General features: G+C 25.8%; 2 long non-coding RNA genes and 1 other non-coding gene across 3 annotated transcripts; all 3 read right to left on the bottom strand.

Moving 5' to 3' along the window:
* Nucleotides 1–3,663: 3,663 nt before the first annotated feature.
* On the bottom strand, nt 3,664–6,654 carry LOC114126575 (uncharacterized). Its single transcript, XR_003592606.2, has 4 exons — nt 5,872–6,654; nt 4,336–4,420; nt 4,034–4,106; nt 3,664–3,951 (listed from the first exon to the last, which is right to left on the bottom strand). It is a non-coding gene; the product is annotated as an uncharacterized LOC114126575 (long non-coding RNA).
* Nucleotides 6,655–9,036: 2,382 nt separating this feature from the next.
* LOC126549024 (uncharacterized) lies at nt 9,037–12,934 on the bottom strand. The gene is made up of 3 exons (XR_007603168.1): nt 12,625–12,934; nt 12,448–12,559; nt 9,037–9,240 (listed from the first exon to the last, which is right to left on the bottom strand). It is a non-coding gene; the product is annotated as an uncharacterized LOC126549024 (long non-coding RNA).
* Nucleotides 10,656–10,774, bottom strand: LOC114126576 (5S ribosomal RNA). Its single transcript, XR_003592607.1, has one exon. It is a non-coding gene; the product is annotated as a 5S ribosomal RNA (ribosomal RNA).
* Nucleotides 12,935–15,405: the final 2,471 nt, after the last annotated feature.

Raw genomic sequence — 15,405 nt, 5'->3', positions numbered from 1 at the left:
ATATTTGTCACTATTCACTAACACCCTTATAAGAATGAACAATATTTTAATGATTCTCTTAGAATGAAAGTTTTTTTTATTCCAAAATGAATAAATTTATTTTTAGTAAATTATTATCCAATCAAATTTTAACAATCAAAAAACTATCTTTAGCTATTTTATGTTTAATTAATTGAAGTCGCGATTTCTCAATAAAATTATACAGCAAAATAAATTGTTTTATCATAGGTATTTTGGTTGAGAATTTATATAATAAATAAAATCAGCTCTAGATTTCTAGAATTACCCCGTGTTATTTTTATTCCATGAAAATCTTTCTTTCTAAAGATATTTCTAAGAACATGGTGATTATTATCAGTATTTTTATAAACGAATTATGTCGTTTCAATCGTTTCATACATCACATTGATTTAACAAATTATTTTTTAAACCAAATTAATATGTATGAAAAAATTTGTGTTTGTTTAGAAATTCTAGCAATCTTATGGTGATCACTTTTAAAATAATTTAATAACAGTTAGAATTAAGAGTTAAGTTAATGGATCTGATATCTATAGTTGGAATATTTATTCTATTCACCTTGAAAATAAGAATATTAAATATTATAGATAGAGGGTAAGATACGGAATTGGCTATCTTTTTTAAAATATTATATTTGAAATCGTATTTTCTAAAAAAGGATTAAAATCTTTACAATTTTAAGTTCCTAATGGTTCAGTATTATAGGTATTTTACATATTTAAAACTTGAAGTGTAACAAATAATTATTCATATTTAAAATATCAGAATAATTTTTTTTTAATTTATGATTTGTAATATTGTTAGATAGGTACTTTTGTACCAACTTTGGAAAAAAAATTTTTACAATCAATAATTTTACTGTTATTGATATTATAGTTACTTCACTATTACAATTTCATACTTTTTGAAAGTAATTACCTGGTAGATTAATACGATTTCAAAATAAAAATTCCTCGTTAGCTAATAACTTTGTTAAAATATTTCTATATTTTAATATTTAATAAATTTATGTTTAAGAAGATAATACACAATTTAAACCAATTGGTAATCATCATCACATATGAAATTAAACCTAGAACATCAAAAGTGATAAGTATATAAATAACACCTGATTTAAGAGTAAATGCAGCAAATTTACACGGATCTAAATTATAGAGCTCAAGGTAATTATTAACAAATTTATAGTCAATACTAGACTTAGAATTATCTATACCTAACTCTAGTGAAATTATTTATAGGAGAGATAAATCTGAATTTAATAAGTGTATTTATTTAATTATTAGTTTCATTAGAGTTTTTATATGGGTTGATGTTAATACCACTACAGGAAATATAATAAATTTTAAATTAATTATTTTGTAAATATTGGATAAGATATATTGATTATTGTTAAAACAATGTGACAGATAAGGCGATAAACTCCTGACGTTTACAATTACAGTTATTTATAATTAGTATTTCAACATTATCTAATTGACAATTATTAGTTATTACTACCTATCACTCATACCAGTCATACCCCAACGCTCTGATTAATATGGCACACACTAGTAGCCTCTTGAAGTCAAAAAGGTCAATGATTTTTATACAAATTTTCCCTCGACGTACCTTAAATTTTATCATAAACGAAGAGCGTCTAGTTCTAATTGCCTTCTAATAGCCAGATAATAAATATACATATAAGTGGTTTCAAACATTTTTAACATCATGTAGGTATCAAATTAAGTTTGTAATTTATGACTTTTGTTATATTTGATATTTGATACGATTATATCTATACGGCTATCTATTAAGATTTTATACTTTTTTGTATAATGATAAGATATAATGCAAATCAGACTTGAGCCAGACTATAAAACATATTTATAAAACATAGAATAATTATGCACGTAACATATAAAAATGTTTATTATTTAATACATAATATTATATTAAGTATATTTTATTAATTTATAAATTCATCTATTTATGTGGAATTTTTAGTGAATTTTATAAACCACTACTGAATTGTTGGAATTCTATAACTAGTATGAAAATTCTTGAGAGGTAACTAATTTATAATTATGAACACCTGGTGATCTGATGCAATTGCCGACTATAGTGTATATTAACCTTTTTGTTTAAGATAAGGATGGGAGGCGATTCATATATTTTGGAAGGCAAAGAATGTTTATAAAATTTTTTTTTGATTTAACACCATCAATATTTTCTAAGGATACAGTTTTGATCTTATTCACATTATTAAATACATAGTTTAAGCTATTACTATTTTTTTTTTAAACAAAATTAATTTTAAAATATTTTTCTTATAGCAATTAAAATATAATAGTGAATAAATATCATCAAAATAAGTACAAAACAAAAATTAGATTTCTATATTTCAATTAAGAAGCCCAAAAATTAATTACCTTTTTTTCTAATATCAGTAATCTTCAATAATTGAGCTAATGAAATTACTCGAAAACCCTATACATCATCAGATTTTTTTCAGAATACCGCTGTTATTTATCTATAGTCTATACACATTTGAAATTGTAATAAGGCACAAGTTATTCCTACATTCATAATATTTTTCGATTTCCGCCTACCTATTAGTGATCACTCAAATAAATCTTAAGGTCGATCTCGAGAAATGAGAATTACAACTTACTCTATTTAGCAATAATCAGATTTATTTTGAGTTTTAATTTAAAACTTGATAAAATTTTTTCTTTTTTCTTTTTATCATTAAATTCAACAATACAAGAATAAAAAAAATGTGTATAGGTATTAATATTATGAGTCATAATTCTTGAGTATTTCAAATATTCTGAATTTTATGGTTAAAAAAACTTTCATGAAATTTACTTGACAGTCTTGTTATATGTATTTTATAAACTGTGACACTGATGGACTACTGGGTATATAACTTTACTTTAGAAAATGAAATATCAAAATATACATAAATCGTGGGTCAAATATCACATTTTGAAATTTCACTCTCAAAACTACTTCATTTAATTTTGTTCATATATGTTTTCCTAACTTCCAAACACGTACCCAAGGGAAAAGATTCCTAGTTTGGAATTGAAATATAATCTATATAGACACACCCCTTTAGTTCGTCTATCTATAAAAATTATTATCAAATACAACTTTAAATTAATTTATATACTAGCCATTTGTTTCTTGGAATTTTCAAAAATAATGTAGTTATTGTGATGTATAGTATATCGTATGTATGTTGTCTATACTACTATTATTACTTAACTTAAATGGACCCAGTGTATAGTAACGTACGGTTAAATTCAGAAATAAATAAGTATACGTCTTGTATCATGATTTATGATTTTATGAAATATTTTGTGGTATGTAACAAATTCTTCAATGTCAGTATAACATAAAACAGCTATAAGCAATGTTTTACAATGCTTGGCTCAAATTCATATAAAAAGGTATAAAACTAAATTATGAATGTAAAGCTTATATCGTTCGAAGTTAAAATTGTACAAACATTTGATTTCAGTATAAAATTAAAAAAACATTTTAAAATATAAAAATGGCTAAGGAACTATGGTTTGAGTTCTGAGCGATTATAATGTATTTATTTTTATGGAATAATATTATAATTTAATAATTGGTAATAATTTATTATAGGTAATATTAGTTTTACAATGATAGGAATGTGTTATTATTAATATTGTGTATCTGTTATCATCTTTTGGATATAATAAAAAGAATTAATTATCAACACTGAAAGTGTTTTATTGGTACTTGAAGAGAGTAAATCAAGTCGATGCAAGTCATAATACAATGAGTTATACAGCCTTTAAGTGAATTGGTGCATCCTTGAACAACCCGTTAAAAACCATAAATGAGCTTTTGGGATATTAACGACAAATTCTAACATTCAGTCGCTGCTAAGCTGCTTCCGTTTTTCCTTATTAATTTCTGTTATAAAAATAAATTTAATAATTTAAAACAATCAATGAACTAAAATAATAATAAATTGATTTATAAAGCATTGACATACTACGTTCGACTGGCTATTTTATATAAGTCTTCTTGATAATTGATTTTTCTCCATCACGTTTTATCTGTTTATTCTATATAGCCAATGAGACAACATATAAGCAATTTTTATAAACGCAGTGAAGAAGTATTATTAGTTTATGCAAGAAACATATACTTTAGCAGATAATACATTAAAACAGCTTAGCATAAATAATAAAAATAAGAATAATATTAAAATTGTATTAATTAATATTGTTGTTATAAGAGGACAATGTTTGATCTGCCAAGGTCTATGTAGTTACAAAAAAGTTATACCCTAACCTGGTGGTGGTGGTTGTTGTGGAGGTTGTTGTTTGAAAGTTTCAACTTTTCCGATATTATACTGGTTACAATGATTTTTACTACCCTTAAAATAAAAAAATTAATAGTTTATTAGTAATTATTAAAATGAGATAAAATCATCATTATTGTCTTGCATATAACAAGTATATTTACCAATTTGTGTGCAAATTATAGACTAAAAATTTAAAAATAAAATAAGGTGTATAAAACAATTTTTTTAAAGTATTGAATTACTTTACACAACTATAAATACACAGTTATCACATTATAATCAATCTTATATATTTGAGTCTTAGATCTTAGACTATAGCAGCGGTGGCTATAATTGCAGCCAAACAAGCATGTAGTTGGTGACTTCACAACCTGCAAAGCGATTTCACAATAACTAGCTACAGTTATTGGCGTATCATTTAAAAACAAATAATTCTACTTGAAATAAGACTTTTTATTATTCCAATATTTATAATTTTTATTAATTTAACGATACCTTTAAAACAAAAATTGTCACGCTATTCGCATTTATAGATTACTAAGATATTGTGGTGTTTATATTAGCCACACGTGGGTCACTAACGGCATGTTTAGCTGCAACTCTGGTTTTGTTCTACAAATACACTCGCCTAGCCTATCTAGTCATTAATTTCCAAGCTCATTTAGAGATTAATTTCTTAATTAAATTATTAGGAGAAAATAATCACCTTATAATTTTCTTCAATAATTATATTAAGATGTATAAACCATAATTCTTAAATTTGTAATTTACTTATCTTATATGATAAATATTAATGTGATTTTATTCTAAGCCTATAGCCACTACAACATGTTTTTTTGTTTGATAAACTAACACAAAATCATTGTTAATATTGTGTAAGCATAGAAAAAAATAGAATTTATTTTTGGTTAATAGTTATAAAGTAAAAATGAAGTACAGTGTACTCTCGATTATCCGTGGTATAGGATGGATTGGCATCCATGGATAATCTGCAAAATTAAAATTCAAACAAAAATATTATAATTACATATTGTATGTATTATTAAAAAATTAAATCATGTAATTTAAAATAGTATTTTAGGAAAACTATATTAGAGCATGTATTATTGTTATTTGAACATTCATATAATATTACAAAAATACTTAAAATTTTATACATTTTTTTATAATTTTGTTTACAATTGTATATAGATGATTCCGCAGAAGATGACGGATAATCGAGAGTACCTACACTGTATTGGTTTTAAACAAGTCATTTACGTCTGCTGCCACATGTATACAATTTATGAATATTTATTAATTTATTATATTGAAAGAAGAAACAAGAATACTCATAGATAATTAACTCTTAAAAATAGAAGGTATATAAAAATCTTAAATTGTTATTAAAATAAAAATAGCAGGTATATCTTACTAACAAAATAAACCTAAAATGTAGTTTTAAGTCAAGTATGACAATGCCTAAGATTTTAAAACATACCCAAACTTTTTGAATAACGGTAGTATAAAAGGCCTAAGCTCACCGTAATTCCGCTAGTCAAGTATATCCATTGCATTTGTAACGTGCCACGTACAAGCAGTAGAATGATGTAGTATCGAATGGTTTGTTTGTAAAAAAATGAAGACTCTTGAATTATTTTCAAAGTGTTTTTTATAGAAAAATATTCTAAGTCCAATTAATTAAATAAATTAAACTTGTGAAAAATATTCTAAGTCCAGGAGACATAAATATTGAACTGAGTGACGTGAAGGTGCTCGCTCTAACTCTGGTGGATCACGTCTGAAATGTGCCTAATCTGGGCCCCCTTATATTTCATCCAGGGACTCCCGCGGTACCTTCAGATCCCTGTTGGTCAGCGACACCTGCATCCGCTTCTTCCCACGCTTTGCGTTATCTGAGCGACGCTGTGCGTCAATTATACATCTATATTATTCTATCGGGTGGCAATTGTATATCTATAAAATTCTACCGGGTGACAAGCATACGTGCGATGATCTGTCTTTGACAATGTAAATATTGTGCCGGCGTTCTCACGCCGCTCCGCCGTTGATGACTATTATATTTATGTTAAAGTTTATGTTTAAGGAAATCCGTACTTGATCATCTGCTCACTTTAAGAACATTTGTTGTACCCTTATTGTATTTATAGAAATGTTGTTGTACCCCCAATGTTTAGGTTATTGTTAGTTATGGTATGTAGTAATTTATCAGAGTACATTGCACATTGAAGTCATGATTCAGTAATAAATAATTAATACCTAATATAATTAATAAGTAACTATTAATATTTATTAGGGACAAATGAAAAATTATAATCAGTGTTTGTTTATAGCAATCGGTTGTTACCTACGATGTTATTATTATGTACATAGTTACATAATTGCGAATAGCCATAATCGAGATTAAATATAAGTGACCGTGAAGGAAACAGCTAGTGAGAGTGAAAATGAAAATTCACAGCATCTGGAAAAGAAAACCAAATTTAACGATGGATATTTTGACGATCAAATAAACAAACACGCATTCTCCGGGTGCTCAAAGTTTAGTATACTAGACACAACATAGTCATACAAGTCATTGGTTAGTCTTACAATACCGATCTACTTAGATCACATTTTTTGACCGTCCCGTGACAGACTATAGGTTTTTTACGAAATTACTTCCTAAGGATAAGTACCACTCAAATTATTTTACCACAGTGCACAATATTTAACAAACTGAAATTTATCAAGCATTAACATAATATATTGTACCTACTTTGGATGAAATATTTAGAGTGAGGGTGCTGATGGGGATGCTAAGCACCTCCTAGCACCCCCTAAGTGCGCCTATGATAATATCGGGTCATTTCCTGAATCATGATGTATGATTTCTCCATTTCATTATTCTGTATTTTTAAATTCAACTGGTTTCCGACTCGCGTTTGAACGTTATAACGTTTTCCCTGGTGTTTGGTCTTTAAGGCTTACGTCGCAGTACCTACATATATTATATTTATTAAATAGGATATCAGAGCACGTAGCAAAGGTTTAGAAGTACCTTGCGGTATAATAAATTAGTCACAAAATTCTTCTAAGTATTTTTTATTTGAAAATATTTCAGTGTTTTTTTTTTTATTCAAAATTTATCTAAATCCAATTTATAAAATCCTGATATAGACTAACTTGATGGTGTTCATTCTAAATCTAGTAAATCATGTCTGGAAAAGTCTTATCTTGGGCTCTCCTTTATTGGTCCTGTTCTCACTATTATCGGTTTATCTTTTTTGATATCGTCGTGTTCCCACTATTTACTCGTTCTCGTATTCACGCCTACACGCAATGACCCTATGGCTGCCAGATGATGTTTTCCTCTATACCTATATATATTTCTTTTGGTACACAATGTCCATCTGGTCAAAACTCTGCGTAGTTGCTCGCGCCTATCTAATCACAATGACACATCTAAACAGAATGACTATGATATTCAAGAATTGAAATCATTACTTGTAGGCATGTATTGATGATCACTCATCAGGTCCTTTGATCCTACTAGGCCTATTTATAATTGTATATAGTGTTGTTGAACTTAATTTGAGTTAACTCTTCATCGTTATATTCTGTAATATATTAGCGTAGCATATTGTTTTAATGTTTATTCGTTTTTGGAATATTAGATCACTTTGCAATATTATATAAATTTCGATAATTGAAATATTATATGAATCAATTAATTAATCTTGGCCTATCTTATATAGGTCCTTTCTCCACAATTCGTAGTCATATCCTTTCTATTCAACAATGCGCATCGTCGTGCTCACGCAATTTAAGCGTCCTCGGGTTCTTGTACACGTGTAATATTCTTACTATTTTATGGCGTCCAGATGACGTACATCCCACGTCTAAATCCTTTAGATTATAATTTCGTGCAGCTACATCTATCTGGTTAAAACTACTGCGTAGTTGTTTGCTTCTAACGAACCGCATTATTCCTTTATGAAATGCGTTTTATAATATTAGAGAATCATAAAAATCATTACGTAGGTATACAGTTCTGTGACGTATATTGATGAATACCAGACCTACTCATAGTTATATATCTAATATATAAAGATTATATTAAGTTTATATGGTCGAAGTTTCAAGTTATACATAATATTGTTATCCTTTCTTTGATTTAGTGTTATTTTGAATGTTTAACTCTACAATATCGCAGTATCAGTTATCAGTGTATATTGTATAAGACAACAGCAATATTAAAATTTATAATATAACATACCTACATATATTTTATGTTTATTGCGATTATTTGTTATTTATTTAATATGATACACATAATATATATTATTATTTGATGTGTTGGAACAATTAATATTTATTTTTTTTATAATATTAAAGGGTAGGTACAAAGTAATACAAAGTAATTTTATATTTTTAACTTACTCTTTAGTTTTAAGTTTTATATGTATATTATACATATATAACTATAATTAGATTATTACCTAACTATGATTGATTGTTTTTTTTTACATAATATATTACTTTTGTATTATTACCTGATTTTTGTCACTGGGGGAGCTTATACTAAAAAAAGGTCCTTATTATGATCGAGTTTACATGACTTTGTTTATTGAAAAATCGGTCAGCTCATTAAAATAATTATCCTTTTGTATTTCTCTCAACAATGTTCATGTTGTTGCCGCCCACATTTTAAGTATTTAAAATTATTTTATTCGTCTATTATATTAAAATGTATTAATGTATAATATAACAGCGTATTTGTGTGATATAATTCATTAAATTGTTATTATTATTCAGTGTGTGCTCACACATATTGCAATATAAAATATTTTATTTATTATGTTCCACGTTTCCACATTTTATTTGACACCAATGAACATCATATCAAAAATCTGCAATGTTGTATCAAATGTATTAGTATAAATTATAACTTTATAACATTATAAAATTATTGTATATTATATATTATAACTTGTAATATAATATACATGTAATATTTTGTGTAATTAATCCCTACATAATATGATAATATTATGAGTGTAAATTTGCAATTTGATAAGTACTTTTAGATGGGTATTTTATTAATATATATAATATGATAGGTAAATGGTAACTATAATAAGTAATTATAAATCATTTTTTCTACATATTAAGTAACATTTATACACTAATCGAGACTATTTAATTTCTCATGTTGACAATATTCATAGACCGTCTGACCATGTGATTATTGTTGTAAAGAACACTTATTTCGAAAATTAAAAAGGAATTTCCAAGTTCCAACAGATTTTATCAAATAATTAAAGATACTTTAAAGGAAATAAAACTCAAACAATTATTTTAAACAGATTGTATGGTAGAGTTTTGTTTTGATGTATTATTTATCCAAATAAAAGGGCAATATTCCAAATGAGAACGAATAAGGGAGAAATATACAATTTTCAATTGTGAAACAAGCTTGATAAAAAGAGTTAGCGCAGTACATATTTTATGTAGATTGTAGGTGCCAATATACTGAGTAATGAGTACGTAATTCCGATGCCACCACATTGCTACTGCTACTACGATTATATGGACTTCGAATAGTATTTGATGATGGAAGCCCAAGTTTAATAAAATTTGTAAATCACGATTTGTAACACGCCATACTTATATGCAATAGTTTTTATAATGTTATTTTTTATTCAATAACAACTGATGTTTCATGATGGTAAAATGAAACGCACCTAGGAAGCAAGAGGACAAGTGCCGAATTTGCGGAGTAGATGTTGGAAGTCCTTTGGACTTCTGATAAATGATTTAATCTCACTGATGTTTTAATTTAAATACGAGTAAATGTATGTTTTTTTTTTGTTTTTGGTTCTACGACTGTTTTAAACATCAAACTTTGTGAAATGGGACCCACTCACCGCAGTGATTAGAACGGAAGGACAGCAGAAGTAGAAAAAAAATGTATACCTACCTAGGATAATAAATAACAGTAACAATAACAACATAATTTTTTTGACTAAGTCAAAATACTTGAAAATTTAACACAAAGTTCTCCATAAGTTAGTCTTATAGTGATTAAAAAATTATAAGAATATATAGGTAGGCAATTTTTTTTTTTTTATTAGCGCTTATAGTTCAAAAATTGACAAAATTCGTCAATCATGAATATTTTCAAATTATTTTGTAGCTATAAATTTATAAAAAATGTTGTTTTAGTAGCTGCTATAAGAGTTGAAAATGTAATAAAAACTTTTCATAAGTTTGGCTTGTAATAAATAAAAATAAATAAATAATAATAAATATAAAAAAAAAAAAAAGCCAACGGCACGTAGTGTTCCCAAGCGGTCACCCATCCAAGTACTAACTACGCCCGACGTTGCTTAACTTCAGTGATCGGACGAGAACTGGTGTATTCAACGTGGTATGGTCGTTGGCGATAGTGAAGAAGATAATAATTAAATTTGAATGCGTTATAAATTAAAACCGAATTTTGTATATTTGTATAATAATGCATATTCATTATTCATATTTGTAATAAATTAATTTTCATTCATCAATCATACTTAAATAACTAATGTTACAAATTTTTAATTTACATATTTTTGTATACTTAGGGTAATATTTTCAAAAAAAAACTCATATTTTTACCTACATAGGTATTTAATTTTGTAATTTAATGTTGGTACAAAATGTATAATTATATAATACTCTTTATATAATTTAATTTTCAAAATTTTTCGCTTATTTATGGCTATTTATAGGCTTTATATAATAATGCCGACTCATATTTTTATAAACAATTACGTCATACACTTATTTGATATACTTAAATCTATTACCAATAGATTTAAAATTTAATTCCTTTTTACTATAATATTTCTTAATACATGATAAATTTATTGGAGATTTTTAAAAATTATATAATCGTATTGTATGATATAATAGCAGTGAATAAAACAAATCTTTTTTTATTTTACTTAAAAATCACTCAATATTGATCTCACGCACTAATAATCATTTCCATTAGTTTTAAAATTTAATTTTTCCTTAATATCTATACTTAATAATTGATAAGTTTATTTGAGATTTATATACCTAACCTTATTGTATAATATAATAACAGTGAATTAAATAATTTATTTGTTTATTTTGCTAGTAAAACACTCATTATTGATCTCACACACTCAGTGGCGTATTTAGGAGGAGCATGGAGGGCAATGACCCGGGCACACTTGTTTGGGGGGCAGTAAATGTAACTGGAAGGTTTAATTTTTAAATTTTTAAACTGATTTAAACAATTGTAAAAAAAAAAATTGTACCCAGGACAGCGAAATCCTAAATACGCCTCTGGTCATACAAAAAAATGGAATATCAATCATACTTAAATAAATAATATTACAAATTTTTATTTTGAATATTACTTTGTAATAACTATCAAGCTCAACTTAAGAAAAACTGTTAACCATTTTTTTGTAATAAATTAAAATTTTATTTTTCTGGACAGATTGCGCCACAGAGATATTCATATTTTATTGCTCAATATTCCATGGATAGGAGTTGGATCCATAAAACTAAGCCGAAAACCTGCTCCATAGACCATAAGTATTATAATTTCTCGTTAAAAAACCACACAATGATAGGATATGAGTTGTTGCCAATATAATTGTTATTTAAAATTCACACATATATTATATTAGACCATGTTAAAATTTCCTATAACCACTGGGTTCAATATAGTAATTTCAAAATATCCAGGACGCATATAAAAATGTCATCAAAGTCGGTCCATTCGGTTAAGAGGAATTCAGTGACAGTGACAGTTTTTATGTCACTCAAAATAATTATATACATAAGGATAATAATCATAGAATTTAAAAATATTGGAATTTGGCAAATACATAATTAAAATATAATATCATACCAACATACTTCCATTTTTAAACTTGGTTACAATATTAAAACAAAATCTCTAAACAGGGGAAGCGGTGAACAATAAGAGCAATAATCCATTAACTATTTTTAAACATATATTAATAATTATATCAATAATTAATATTATATTTCTTTCTTTTTTATAAAGTAACTAAATTCTTTTTAATTTTTAGTACATTTACAGTTATCCCGGATCGATCCGGATCATTCAATATTTCAGTGAAATACGCGTCTTCAAGTAAATACGTCTGCAAAACAAAACCTTTGAATATTGCCTATACAAAACTCCTTAAAAAGAACGAAAGATTCAATTGCTTTTCAATGAAAATATAACAATCTTTTGTCAATCATACCGATGGACCTAGTAATACGATCATACTTTTGAAAACTGATTTGAATTTTGTGTTATGTCTACTTGAGATCGATCAGTCCAATTTTTCAAATTTTCTTCCCTTACTCCTATAAATTTGGCTTGAATATTTATTTAAATTTTGTGTATTATATAAATTGTGTAATATTTGTTTAAGCCAAGATATATTTAAGAATTGTGTATTTATGTATAAAATGTTTAAGGATTGATTTATAGTTTTATATTATACTAAAAATGTGTGTATTTTATAATCATTTAACTTCTAGCTTTAAACATTGTTAAAAAATTGATTTAATCCGTTTTGTTTATTTCTAATTATTTTAGAAACATTGTTATGTATGAACTAAGAAGTAACTATAGTTTTTTTATCTAACTTTATTTCAAAGTTAAATGATTTTTAGTTCAATATTATAGTATATTATAATTTATTATGAATGCCAAGTATATATTTTTTTCTCAATTACTAAACCAAAATAATTTTCACAGAACGAAAACTTATGAAATGTAGGTAAGTTGAGTTTTTATAAAACTAATACTGCCGATAAATTAGTTAAATCTAGAATCTCTGTCGTCGTACAAATAATTTCTGGTCCTATACTCCTATATAGCATTCTACATTAAATAATAATGTTTTTTTTTAATTGTTTTTACAAAACAATGAACAAATAAAAAACGTAATAATAGATTATAGTTGTAAACTTATTCTTACCTTGAAGAAAACACTGTTATACAAGCACTTAACTGCAAGAACTACAAAAGTTATACATTTTTAAAAATGAATATTCCAACATTTTAAGGATAAAATATGCAAAATCAATCAAAATAATTGCTAAAATTTAATTCAACCTAGGTATCAGTTATAAGAACAATATAATTATAAAAAATCTTTAGAAATATATCTCAGAATTGATTTTCATTTTATAGGTATAATTAATTATTTATAATTTAATATATTCATCATAGTGGTCGTGACAGGTGATTGCAGTGACTTAACTCAAATGACATGGTACACTCGACATCCATTGCAGTAATAGTACCATTATAGTATTTTTATTTTATTATTATTATAATATATGAATATTATATAATATATAATATATAATATATAATATATATATATATATATATATCCTATCGTATTCATTTACTATTATCATAAAATTATAACTATTTTTAATTACTTCACAAAATGTACAATAACAATTCTTCGGCTTGCTATACAATGCGTGTACAGAATTTTAGTCTCATTTCATTGCTTGCTCGCTGTATTACTTCTAGATCATCAATAAAAAAAAATATTTTATATCAACATTTTATTTTAATGTTCATTAAATTGTACTAATTATAACTAATTGTCTTATCTGATCAATTAACATCAAACTCCTCTCGTATTTCCGCGTTTGGTATTTATCTGTCACTGTGTCATTGTCGCATAACTTCGTACCAGAAATTGAAATTTTAGAGTTACAATACTATCTAACAAAAGAGATAGATCCCGGTTCTTTTAATCATAATTAGGTATGTTTGTTTCTAATAGCTCCTTATTATAAAAATATTAGTAAATCAACGTACAACGCCCAACATAATCTTTTAAAAATTCATTAATTGGCTATTTCGTATTATAAATAGCAATTATTACCAAATTTTTATATTAGCATTATTTTACTAGACTTAGACATAATATCATTTTAAATACCTTTTGTCACTTTTTATGGTATATTTACAGATATGTGGAATTTTCTACTTATTTTTGTTTTATTTCGGTTTCTGCATGACAAAATATATATTTTTGAGTTAAAATGATTGAAATTGTACACAAAGTGTATTTTAATTGTTCATATTATCATAAATACAAGGTTTTACCAGTTATATTTAGATTTTACCATTATTCATGTATTTAATATAACATATTAAATGTAAGTAAAATAACAAAGCCATAATAATAAATTTAATGTAATCAAAATATTAATAGTATTGAAATATAATGTATGTGTATAGCTATCTATATTCTATATAAAAACAAAAAATCAAATTAAAAGTTTAAAAGACGGTTATAGACACTGCTGTATGCATGTGTATAAGTATTAAATTTACCTCGTCGTAATGGATGTCTTAAATATGAATTTAATGATTAATCAAAATTCATTATAAAGAATAAAAAACAATTGTATGTGAATATGATTTATCAACCAATATTTCTTTGGATAATTTATTCATATATATACAATAAATACATAACATTGCTATTAATAATTTAATTTTTATAAGTAATATAGTTGGTTGACCTAAATTTTGACAACAACAAATCATATAGATCAGGGGTGGCCAAACTTTTTTTGGTCACGATCTACTAAAAATGTACTTCACCTTTGAGGATCGACTTCCATATAATTTTTTTTTTATTATTGAATAACTATAATTATTAAGAAACATATAGGACGAGTTGCTCTAAAAATAAATTCTAACACAATCGACTTTGAAATTGTCCAAGATCGACCGGTCGATCGCGATCGACTGTTTGGCCGCCCCTGATATATATCATACATGAATAATTTAGCTATTATATTATGACTTCATCAAAATAAATATTACTATACATAACTGTTATTAAAATTTTAAGTCAATACAGATGTATCATATTATAACGGTATGATAGGTTAGTCTCTGTATAAACAACTTAAAATGAATCAAAATATTTTGAAAATTTCATTATGTATTGTAAATAATATTAAATTTTCATTAAAAAAATATCTATGCGAGGAAT

Source organism: Aphis gossypii, chromosome 1 (assembly GCF_020184175.1).
Source record: "Aphis gossypii isolate Hap1 chromosome 1, ASM2018417v2, whole genome shotgun sequence".
NCBI classification, from domain to species: domain Eukaryota; kingdom Metazoa; phylum Arthropoda; class Insecta; order Hemiptera; family Aphididae; genus Aphis; species Aphis gossypii.
Note: the sequence above shows the minus strand (reverse complement) of the source record. Positions and strands in the feature narration are given on the sequence as shown.